Source organism: Gymnogyps californianus, chromosome 1, assembly GCF_018139145.2.
Source record: "Gymnogyps californianus isolate 813 chromosome 1, ASM1813914v2, whole genome shotgun sequence".
Taxonomy (NCBI): domain Eukaryota; kingdom Metazoa; phylum Chordata; class Aves; order Accipitriformes; family Cathartidae; genus Gymnogyps; species Gymnogyps californianus.
In genome coordinates this window covers 7,883,214-7,896,141 of record NC_059471.1, presented here as the reverse complement: position 1 = coordinate 7,896,141, position 12,928 = coordinate 7,883,214, and positions in this window count along the sequence as shown.

Sequence of the window (12,928 nt, the reverse complement as noted above, 5' to 3'; positions counted from 1 at the left end):
GAGACAAGATAACTAATTTTTTAACCTTCCCCCCTGTTTTTCATACAGTATATGTTTTTCACTATCTGGCATCCTTTGTGGGAGCTCCCTGTTGTCTCCCTTGACTTTAGGATACAGATCAAAGTTTTAGTATTGTCGATGGTGGTGCTATCTAGTCATTGGTATGTGGGGCTGGAAAGGACCATCTGTCTTGAGTCCACTCCTTCTGCAAACAACAGGCACGCAAACAACAGGCACACATACCTCCTTTTTTCTCCCTGTTTTCTTTGAGATCTTTCGCAGCCTAGGGTTGATTTTCCCACTGAATCACTAGCAAGTTCCTTTCTTGAGTTTAGACGAACCAAAGATTTTCAAAGCTAGGTGTCCCCTGAACTGCATTTACAAACCTAAACTGCTGCTGGATTTTCAGAGATGTTGAGTACTGAATGCCCTTTCTCTCTGCTCTCTCGTTTCTGAATATTTCTGAGTCTCCCACCCTTAGAAGAGGTCTGGGCTATGGCCACCTCTATATTGGCCGTGTTAGTGAGCACAGGTCACTGAATTCAGCCCTTGCAAACCTCTTCTGGGGTCTGTGACCAGTGTCAAACAGGGTACAAACAGCTACAGAAAGCAAGATACTATTTAACCTCAACGAATGGAACAGAGTGTAAGAGAATGAGGAGTTTAAAATGGTAAAAGTGTCCAAGTGATTGTTTACACGCCATAAATCGTGCCTCCCTGTCAAAGCTGGGGCTGATGGGCAGGGGCCTCATGTAGATTTTATTTCCATGGATGCCCAGGCAGAATCCGTCCCTTGTTAGTCCATTCCCTGCTGTCAGCCTCTTGCCAGTCTCTGGTGGTCAGATTCCGGTCACACAGCTTTTGTTGAAGTCTGGAAGCATAACATTCTCTGCTAACAGATAGTTCCAGTATTGTCTTTTCATGGTGCCCACCCTGCTTCTCTGGAGCTCTTTCTGGTCATTTGGGTAGTTTTGTAGCAGTCCTGCTGCTAAGTGAACCAGCATGGAAAGGGATAGTCAAGGAGACAGGGAACTTTGGTAGCAGTGGTAGGTGATGCCTGTCTCCTTGAGTCCTTCAGGACTCCACCTCAGTCCTGAAACGGGAAAATCGGAGCATCACTCTCCACCAAGTGTTGCAGCACCACTGAGCCGTGGGGGAAGGAGGCCAGACGGGGACTTCTGGAGTAGGTTGCCTTCACACTTGCTAAAATCTCTGCTGGGACTCAACTTGTGAAATTTGCCATTATACAAGGTGGACAAATGTCTTGAGTGCAGCACAAGTCCCTCATCCTCTCCCAGCTCATCCTCTGCCTGGTGTTGGGAACATCCATCTGTCATCCCTGCCCCAATGTACACCTGCATACCCCCCCTCCCAACCCTGTTCTCCTACACCTCATGGGGTAAGAGGGGAGTATTGCTGGGGGTTGTGCCACGGGAACCAGAACTGGCTCTGATGCCTCCCTCACCACACTGCTGAGACAAAGCCAAAGTGCAAGATACAGCTTGGGAGGCAAAGGTGAGTGAGGTCCAACAGCCTGGAGTGGGACAGAAGACGCTATTAATCATAGTATTGTCCTCTAATCATTTCAGCACAGGTTGGGATTGTATGTATTTAGGAATGTGAGACCTCCGCAGTGTAAGTCTCTTTTCCCGTTGCTATGCAGGTCAAACTGTCGTGCTCTGGCTCTCTTCTGTGTTACAAAGGCAGGCTATACCACTGCTGGCTACTCAACCAGCTATTGTGCTTCAGCATTTTGCTAGCAAACATCTGTCAGAATTTCACTCTCATTTGCCAAAGGTACCTTGCAGGCAGGACGTTGTTACCCAGCAGCTCTCCAGAGTTGCTTAAACTCTTTATGGAAAACCCAGAGGAAAGGGCTGGTGCATTCCACTCAATTTTGAACTGATTGGAGCTTAGGAGCTTAACTGTGCTTCAGAAATATATTGAGACAAAGAGCAGGGAGCGGCTGAACAATTCCAGTGCAGATCAACAACAACAAAATAGATTCTATATTCCTCATATAAAGGAATTCACTGAGCCGTGCTTTCTGGAAAGCTTTCTTCCTTCTGGAGTACCTATCCCTGTCTGCTGTGCAGCTAGATAAGCACATTTGCAGCAAATTAGATTACCTTTGAAATCAACATGCAGGGTGGGGCACAGGAGCCTGGGGTAGGATAGGTCAGTGCTCTGCATGATTAATTTAGTTAGATCAGGCTCAGATAAATCTTATAAATTTAATTTAGATGGAGTATGGGCAGTGGACAGACAGACTTTGAAGTTGTGGTTGGTATTAATGACACTCTGTTGACTTTTGTCCTTGTCAGTGTCTTGAATAACATTGTTTGAGCCGCCAGTGGGGAAGGAAAAAATAGGGTAGTGAAATAAAATGCGTGATCACAGACGTATTTGATGAAGTCTCGTCTAAGTCAGTGAGGTTGCTGCAGTCAATGGAGCCATGCTGACTTGTATCAGCAGAAGCTATTGCTTGTTCTTTCTAACCCTGTAGTACTGAGAAGCCCAAATCCTGTGTCAGCATCTCACCATTGTGAAATCTCAACATGTAGATTCTGCGTGTGGCTGAAGGCAATAAAATTCTAGTATGGAAATTAGGGAAAGAAGACTTCAGTGCTGGGTTGCCTGATGCTCCTTTTGCCTGTCTTTCCGAATTATCTTCTCTCTGCCTTCCGTAGCGCTGCCATCTACCACCTGCGCGATAGCTTCAGTGGTCAGGTCCACCCCTCGATCATGAGCCCATCTGTATGTTGCATCTCTCCCTAGATGTCATGATGTTTCATGGGCTCACCAAGCTACAGATAACTCACCCTTACATTCCCAGTCTAGGTCACTCCAGAAATCCAGATGGGTTCTGCTCCCTTGTACTGATGCTCCCTTGTCCCTGCTCCCTGTCCCTGATGGCATTAGGGTATGCTGTGCACCAGTGTCCACCAAAGCCTTCTCCTGTGGATCCCATGTGCCAGGCCATTGAATCCACACCGTCTGGCAAAGCTGGTTGTCCCTTTCCTCTGCTTGGCCAGAGACAGGGACCCTCTCTTCCTGGTTGGAGTATTCACTATCTGAGTCCTGTGGTCTCAGACCAGAAGTTCCTTCACCAAGGCCAGGAGGAGAAATGTTCTCAGCCTTTCTTCTGCATCTGGGGCATTGCTGGTTGTCTTCCACTATCTTGGTGGCAACTGGAGTGTCAGCCTTCTTGGATGGGTGCTTCTTAGCAGTGGTCTTCCTTGCAGTTCATATATGTGGGCTTGTAGATTTGAGGTGGGCACATTGTCCCACCTCTTCATGTCCTCCTCCTGGTCGTGCAGGAGGAACCCCAGGGTGGCATGGTGTGCACCTGGCTCCCCCTTTCCCTCTGGCAGGGTGAAGCTGACTCCATGGGGCGTCCCTGACAGCCGAGACATAGGCCCATGGTGGAGGGGAGGAAGGGAGGTTCTCTTTGAACCCCTGGAGCCATTGGAACAGTCACTCCACAGTTAGTGGTGCAGAGTCTGGCCAGCGCATCAGCACCAGGGGGTTGGCATACGACACTGGTGAGTTACGTACCACCTTCTGCCACATGAACTGGGTGCAGTCCCATAATCTCTAGTTCCGTCAAGTGTTGGATGCCTTCTTCAGTGGTGGTCCACTTGCCCAGGCAGCATACCAGATCATCCTTGAGGGGGTAAAACTGGCTTTCATAGTCACCAGGAACCATGTCCAAAGGCAGTGGGTTCCAGTTCCCTTTCCAATCACTTTGTCAATCCCAGCATCCCTGCTTAGGGATCCCAGCTGCCTGGCTTGCCTGCTCTCTGACTCCTGACAGTGAACCCCAGTATCCCAACATTGGAGCAACCAGGCAGCAATTTGCTCATCTGGCTTGTGGCCGTAATTTTTCCACAGATCTTGCAGCTCCTCTAAAACCTCAGGGTTTAGGGCCTGAGTGATTTCCCCCTTGTTGGTGACTTTGTCACTTCCTCATCCTGCTTCCTCTGATGGTGCTGGACAGAGGCTCAGTAGGCAAAGGCCAACCCCCAGAACATTGCTAGAAGTCGCTGGGTCACACTGGGTTAGGCAAGGCACCTTTCCTTCAAGTGGTGTGCCAGTTCAACAGGTTTATATGCCTGTTCAGGTGTAAAATCACAGGCTATTGGAGGTGATAGCTGCCCTAGGCACCCGCCCAAATCCTCCCACAAACCCTGCCACCACTGATTGACCACCTTGGGGCACTTTTCGTTGTCACCTTGTAACAACTCAGATGGGACAGACCAGAGGGTCATAGAGGTTCTGAGATCCCCTCGGGCTAAATTAAGGTGAAACAACACCAAACGATCACTTTAAGTGTTTTATTTGCGATAGGAACAACCCAAAACTTTGGAAGGCATAACGGTAGGCAGCGTGGGTTCTATCAAAACATTTATAAGAAGAAAGGAAAGAGGGGAAAAGGTGAAGGGGGAAAGAGGAACGAGGTAGGTATCACCACCCTTGGATCCCGCGGCGTCGACGATGAGCGTGGCAGTGCTCCGGTGACGGGCGCGCGCCTGCCCGCTTGTGGTTGCGCCTTTGCTAGCCTAGTCCCTGCCTCTTGGCGCGCCAGTCACGCTTCCCGCCCCTCGAGGGCTTACACAACTCTTGGTCTTCTGCGCCGGCGCCTACTGTGGGGGGTGGTCACGGAGGGTCTTTCGGGTGGTCGTGAGCCCCTTCCTCAAATAAACTCTGTGTGACCTCTGGCCATATGTGGTGTGTTACCATGCCGGGTCTGTCAGAATGTGGGACTGCACCCCACTGCGTCCCATACCAACCGACGTCTGGTGGTCCATCATTGCTATGCTGACCATACCTTAGTTTGCCACAATGTCTGAGACATCAACATACGTTAACTCTTTCAGTCTCTCACACACCTCACCAACAAGTTGGTTACTCTTATGCCAGGACCAAGCCAGGTTCCACACACCCAACTCAAGCCAACGGTGTTAGAGAATAGGATCAAACAGTATGCATAAGGATGTACAAGAAACTTGGGAGCCCATGCAGCAGAGTTGGACACATCCATCCCGGAGGAGCAGAGGGAGGTGTAATCCCTCATGCTCTCCGCAAGGGAGCTCACACAGCACAAGAACAGCATCAGTGCCAGGGCCATATGCCAGCCCTGGTGCATGGCTATTGCTTTTATCAAAATGTGTCCAGGCACAGTGGAGTAAAGTGATAAGCACCACAGCAAACATCAAAAGCAGCCACTGACAAGCCCTGGACTCTAATATACAGTAATGCAAGCAAGCTCTGTGACCAGCATAGGACCCTGCCAGTTAACAACTATAACTGCTTATAGCATGCTCAAATCAAAACTGTTGTTATCTCAAGCCCCATGCTGCGCTTGAAAAAGACTGTTGTGGGTTGACCCTGGCTAACAGCCAGACACGTACCCAGCTGCTTGCTCACTCCCTTCTCTCGTGGGATGGGGAGAAAACAGAAGGAAGGTGAGGAGACTTGTGGTTTAAGGTAATGACTTCTTAATAGGGAGAGCAAAAGCTGCATGCGCAGGCAAAGCGAAAAAAAAAAAAGAGTTTATTCACTGCTTCCCATTGGCAGGCAGATGTTTAGCCACATCCTGGCAAGGAGGACCTCAGCATTCGTAACGCTTGGGAGGACAAATGCCATAACCACACACATCCCCCCTTCCTCCTCCTTTCCATGAGCTTTTATTGCTGAGCCTGGCATGGTATGGTATGGAATATCCCTTTGGTCAGTTGAGGTCAGCTGTCCCAGCTGGGTCCTCTCCCAGCCCCTTGCCCACCCCCAGCCTACTTGCTGGGTGGGGTGGGCAGAGCAGGAAAGAGAGAAAGCCTTGATGCTGTGCAAGCTCTGTTCAGCAATAGCCAAAACATTGGTGTGTTACCAACACTGTTTCAGTCACAAACCCGAAGCATAGCTCCATACAGGCTGTTAGGAAGAAAGTTAACTCCATCCCAGCCAGACCCAGTATACCTGTCTGGCAAAGATCCTGAAGGATCCAGATGTACTGGAGGAGCTCGCACAAGGTCATAAACAAGTTCATAAAAGTCACTGTGATCTTATTTACAAGTTATTATGGAAATGGCTGACAGCTCCCAGCGAGACAGTTTTTCATGGCTCCTGAAGTTGCTCAGAAATTCTGATGGAGTCCAAAATACTTTGCCTTGGATTACACAGTGCACTTTTAGTGTTTTGAGACCACATAGACATCGATGCATTTCCACGTAGGCACAAACAGCACCCAGTTAACCACAGTGCTCTGTATCATGGGAACAGCTTGCAGACCATTGTCTTCACAGATCTTCTTGCTTGAATAGATTATACCAGGACTAAGAGCTTTTCACAAAGCAGTCAAGTATTTATAAGCCTGGAAACAGAGCAAATATATTTCTTTGCAAGTTAATGTAAATCCAGCTGGGATCTTAAAAAATTTAACAGATGAGCTTCAGAAAGGTACACTGCTTGCTTCAAGACAAGTGGAGACGTGGAGACATCTCCATTTAGAGCTCCCTCAACACGCAGAGGGTACAGTCATCCTGGATTGGCGAGGCTGTGTCAAGGGAGACATGTCACCGTAGCAGCTGCTCATTTCTAGATGCTCATTTCATCCATCTGCCCTGCAACCCATCGTGCTGTTAACTACATTTGCCTGTAAGGACATTTGTCTTCTCAGCAATGCCATAATGGTTAGATATGCTACAGCCAACTGCAAAATGCTACGGACCTTCAGAAATGACTGCAGCAAGTCATATGTGCTGTTGCATAACAGAGTTAAATGAGGTCATTTTTCTCCCTTGTTCCAGGTACAGCAGTTTACACTGAAGAGCTGTGTCATCTTACACAAACGTTCATTGAACATGAAGTGTCTAAATCACCAAAATAAGAGAGCCCACGCCTGACCTTCAGTCCCCAGGAGCCAGTCTTACTCAGTAGATAATTGAATTATGGAGCTGCTGACTTTATGACGCAAACACACACACGTTTAGGTAAATTCGGTTCCCATTATCATGGCTATAAATTAGGAGTGGATTTACTGCAAAACTGTTAGACTCATTTGGTGGTAATCTCCAAAGTGCTTTATGCTAGTTGAAATTCAGTTGAAACCAAATCTCTGCTGATGTCATTCAGGTTCTGATCATTTTCCCCAACAGGAAATTTGGCCCCTGCTTTGTTACAGAACATGAATAAAAAGTCTTTTGTTCCTGGCCAAGAGCACAGAAACGATGCGAACAAAAGCTTTCTGCATCGGTGACCTCCAGGTTGGTTTGCTGCAGTGATTGTAAATGGGGATGAATAAGCAAATACTACAGACTTGGTTTTTATTCTACTAAAGGAGCAGAAGTTCATCACTCCAATGTTATGCTGATTCCCCAGCAATCAATCCAATTTAAGGTTATAATGCTCCTTGTTGACAGTTTTGCTGACTTTAGGTAACAGATACGCAGAAAATGGAAGCCATCTCCTTGATGAGGTTGTTCTGCTGTTTCTCACGTTAGGGGCAATATGCTTGTCCCAACAAGGGATAAGATTTATGGGAACTAATGATAAGTCTCTTTAATAACCAGATTTTGGCTATATTTCAGCTTCCCTCTGCAGGCCAAATGAAAGCTTGAGTGTTAGAAACTCAAATGTACAGTCATCTGCCCTTTCTGGTTCACAATCTCAGCAACTTCTAAAATGAAAAAATACAGGTTTTGGGGTTGCGAATGTCGTGGTTTAACCCCAGCCAGCAACTAAGCACCACGCAGCCGCTTGCTCACTCCCCCTGCTCCCAGTGGGATGGGGAGGAGAATTGAAAAAAAGAAGTAAAACTCATGGGTTGAGATAAGAACGGTTTAATAAATAAAGTCAAATAAAATACAATAATAACAATAATAATAATAATAAAAAGGAATATAACAAAAAAAAGAAGAGAGAAATAAAACCCAAGAAAAGACAAGTGATGCACAATGCAATTGCTCACCACCTGCTGACCGATGCCCCAGCAGCGATCCGTGCTCCCAGCCAACTGCCCCCCCATTTATATACTGGGCATGACGTTCCATGGTATGGAATATCCCTTTGGCTAGTTCAGGTCAGCTGCCCCGGCTCTGCTCCCTCCCAGCTCCTTGCACACCTGCTTGCTGGCAGAGCAGGGGAAACTGAAAAGGCCTTAACTTAGGATAAGTGCTACTTAGCAACAACTAAAACATCAGTGTGTTATCAACAGTATTCTTATCCTAAATCCAAAACACACTGTACCAGCTACTAAGAAAAAAATTAACTCTATCCCAGCCAAAACCAGGACATGAAGAAGAGTTTGAAGCTATGAAGTACGTGGTAACTGCTGTCTCAATTTGCAGGATACATGAAGCGGTTATTTTGAGAAAGCTGCACAACAAATTCCATATCAACACCATCTGTGTATGTCCAAGGACATGAGGAACACATCCAACCATGAAGAAACAGGCCTCCCAGCCACCAGTACAAGGTTAGAGCTGAATCAGAGTTTCGGACTCCCTTAAGATATCTCTAGTTCCTTCCTCAGAAATTAAATGCTTCTCAGTATCTACAGGTGACATGCAAAACTGAACTCTCTCCCACCACAATGGACAATTCTAATTAAAACTTACATAAGGTGTTCAAGGTGTTCATCATTGGAAGTGTTCAAGGTGAGCCTGAATGGGGCTTTGAGCAACCTGATCTAGTGGAAGGCATCCCTGCCCATGGCAGGGGGATTGGACTCGATGGTCTTTAAAGGTCCCTTCCAACCCAAACCATTCTATGATTCAGTGATAAACCTCCCAGGTTTGATGTGGCAGGAGAATTACTTCTGAATAAATGTTTGGTAGTTCCAGCCTAAGTCTATGAGAGCGGAAATGATGCTCAAGATCAAAAGGGCAAAAAGATCAGATAAGGGGATGCCAAGGGAAAGCTGACTTGGGGAGGGCTTGAGGTGAAATTCAGACTCCTTTGCAGTAAAATCAAAACATCAGGAAGGAGAGAGCATGGCTCTATACAACAGATGAGGTCTTTTGTCAGGAGTAGAGTCGAAACACTGCCTGCTTGTACCATTTACAGAGAGAACAACTGAGGAAACAAGGGCATGACACTGCTCGGAGGTGTGTAGTTGCTCAGTGGCAAAGACTAGAGTAGCACAGAGGCCTTCTGGCGTAATGCCAGTGTCTAGTCACTTCCTGGTATAAAATATTTTTCCTTACTACAGTTTAATCATTTGGGCTGAAATTCTCCAAATTGAAAATTCTGTTCGTGGCTGAATTTGAAAACTTAAGGCAGAATGGTTCAGGTCTTTCTGAGCAGGCAGCTCTGGTACTCCCACACCTTGAAGCAACATGGGAATTTTGGCAGGCCATTAGCTTGGGTCAAACCCTTTGCTTTCTCCGTTATCTCTATATCGTATAATGAAGAGACTAGAAGATGCTGCAAGTTCATCACAGTTCTGCAAGTAGGGGGTTAACCCACACTTTGTGAACCACAGACATACATACTTAAGCACTGAATGAACAGAGGTCTTAAGGAAAATAGCATATGATCATGTTGTTTACAACTGAGTCCTAACACATGTACAACATGAGCACCGGTAGCCTTAAATCTGGCATTATGATAACTACGTATGCTTGGTTTTGCAGGTTTAATAGTATATGTGTAATATATATTTATGCATGTGTATGTCTATATACACACAATATATATATTTAAGCTTTGCTGTTGAAAAGCAGCCAACCTCTGTTTCAATAGCAGTTGGAAACAAATTATACAGAACACTGAAATAAAGCTGAAGAAAGGATTGTTTTGATCTGAGATATTATTTCTGTTCTGATTCCCCTTTTCTTTTCCTCCTTTGCCTTAATCAAAATTATTAACCTGAGATCATGCCTCAGAGCTAAGACAAACCCATGGGGAATTTCTGAAATATCCAGAAGGAGTGCAAAGAAGGAATTTTGCTTTATTTTGCTAGCTATGATTGTAGATGTTCTGTGCCAGGTCTAGTCTCTCCTATATGCTCAGGAAAATTACTTACACAATCCTAATTGATGAACACCAATTAACTGGCATAGGTGAACTAGCATTAGCATGCCATCCCCTCTATGCATGAGATGAACCACGGCCTGGAACAGACCCCACCTAGAAATTGTGCTGCTCTGGGAGTTGTAATAAGATGATTTGACTTTCCACATTTTAAAGTAACTCTTCATCTCAGTGCTGGTGTGTGGACGTGGCTAGCAGCGACAATCCTGGTTGTAATAGGATTAAATTAAGGAGTAATAGGATTAAGTGAAGGAATGGAAAATGAAACTTCTGTAACAAATTTCCTGATGATGAGACTCAAATAACCTGACAAGTAAAGCTTATCACCTGACATTGAATCACTTAGGAAATATACGGTACAGAAATTTGATATTGGAAGGGATTAAATCTAATGCCTCTTCTCCATCTCAGATTTTTAATGATTCCTATCTTCTTTGCAGACTCGTGTAATTTAGCAAGAAGAAAACAATTAAAAAGAACAAACACTGTTGCAAGTTTACTTTTATAAATCACCCCTCTGGAGAGAAGGTGGGCTTCTCCTGTTGTTGACTCTGAATAAAATGATCATGATTTGAGGGAGAGGTTGGAGCAAAGCGTAGTCTGAATGCTCATGTGAGTCACTCACACTTACAAAGGTGAGAGGAAGACGTCCTAGACTTCCAAGGCTTTCAGGCTGCTATTCTATAAACCTGCTTTCAACCAAGGCAAATCCTTTTTATTTATTTCAAATGCCTTTGAAATACCTTTAGTTATTTGCACATTGCTTCCTTGAAAAACAAAAGATACGTGTGTGTGGATGATTCAGCTGAAAAAAAATGTTTCAAATGGCCATTCTCATGTTCCTTATACAGAGATAGCTTTTTGTTACTATTTGTTTGCATTACAGAAGTTCCAGCTGAAATTATCTCCCCCTGTAGCTAGACAAGATACTTGCTCAGGAAAAGGTTAATCTGGGTCTAGGAATGTAAGTCCTGTATCAGAATTGTACCCAGCTGGCAGTGTATTGGATATTTCCCTCCTGTCTGCCAGCTTTCTCCCTAGAGGAGCTAAAGACTAGGTTTACAGACAGCAGACACAGATGGAGAAGCTGAACAATTCCTTTTGTCCTCAGAAACACCTGGAGAGCAAGATAAAATACAGGGTGCATCCTCATTTACGCACCATACTGTCTGCTTTGCGTACGGGTGGGTTGGCAGCCTGCACCTCACATAATGCCTAGGGCACTTACGGGCACCTAAATGATGAGGAAGGATGTGCATGGGCTTCCACTAACAAGCAGACCAGGCTAAACCTTTTTTTTTTTTCAGAATGTGCTCAAAACTGATACTTGAGAGTGAATTTCATATTGAAATAGTTTGGATTCAAGGAGAGCATGGGCTCGGGCTATCAATTAGACACAGCCAGGAAGGTTATGTGGCTTGAACTGAAATCTTTTAAAACCTGGACCAGTATCTTAACCAGAGATACTATTTCTTTTTTGGGTCAGTGGGATTTTATGCACCAGGGCCAAGAATCACATTGTTCAATAGGAGATGTATAAGCAGAAGCTACTACAGTTTTTACTAGCTTAAAGCTATGACTTTTTCCTTCCTTGAAATTGGGTTGGTGATGGGAAGGAGCACAGAGTTAAAACAGTTATAGCTTCCTTCTTCTCTACTTTCTCTCCCTTTTTGGGAGGAAAGGAAGGGCCTCTCCTTTTGTAGGCTGAAATTATGACCTGCCTTCTTCAGGAAGCCTTTGACACACTGGGGGCACTGGGAGAGGCACGTGGACGTCGTTGTTTCTAGGGATGCATTTGTGAGGCTGGAAATGACGGCCGCTGCCTGGTCCTTGGGCGGATCAGCCACACAGACAGGTCAGCTGTGAATCTCATCATCCGCAGCAAGGAGGCAGCTTTAGGAGACAGTGAGTAATTCAAAAGAATGCAATGAACTTCCTAGTGCTGTTTTAGAGCAAACAGTTCTTCGGCCGCTCCTGTGTTAGGCATAGATAATAGGTTTGAATAGCAGATGCAACATGGGCAAAATTGGTTAAAACCTTCAATTTCTCCATGAATCTGTGAGAAAACACTTTCCAAAGTGTTTCCTAGCCTAGGAGGTCTTGGTACCTTCTGGTCTCTGAGACCAGTACATCAGCAGAACCCTGTCTACTTGACAAACAGACCTAATGTTATTTTGATTTATATCAACTGAAGACCAAATATGAGTGTTCTAGCTTTGCAGGTATGAAGGCCAGCTAGGTAACTAGCTTGAATCAGAGAAACTCTGCAGGCAGAACTGTAAGTGTTGCATCATAAAACATTTTCCTAAGTCACCGATAGCAACTGAATTTGAACAGCTTCTTTATGCTGCCAGGCAAATCCAGGAGAGTAACATGGCAAGGCAGTGGAGCGAGAGAAAAATCCATTTTCATTTAACCCTGGTAGGAGTTAACTGGAGTGTGAATATTTGGTAGTCAATTCCTGCTATAGAAGGAAACCGTTCGCATTGTCCTGAGGGGCGGAATTGTGGAAACAGCTGATTTTTTGTATTCATGGCCTGAGTGAAAATCACTAGAATTCATTTATTTGGGCTTGATCCAAAGCAAAAAAACCCAACAGTAAAACCAAACAGATTTCATGTCAGTTGGAACAGTTAATTTTCTTTTTAACAGCTGAAAAATTACATTTAGGTAAAACATAGGTCTCAAAACTTTGTTTCTGTAACAGAAAATTCCAAATGTTCCATTAGAAAAAAATAGTGGAAACAGGACTTGACACTTTCAGTAGCTGAGAGTATCTGAATTTGTAATTTATGACAGTTAAACTATCTGACCAAAACATTTCATGCCAGTCTGCTCAAGGAAGTCTGATAGCAGAGCTACAAGCTGCACAGGGACATGTTTCTGTACACCAGAG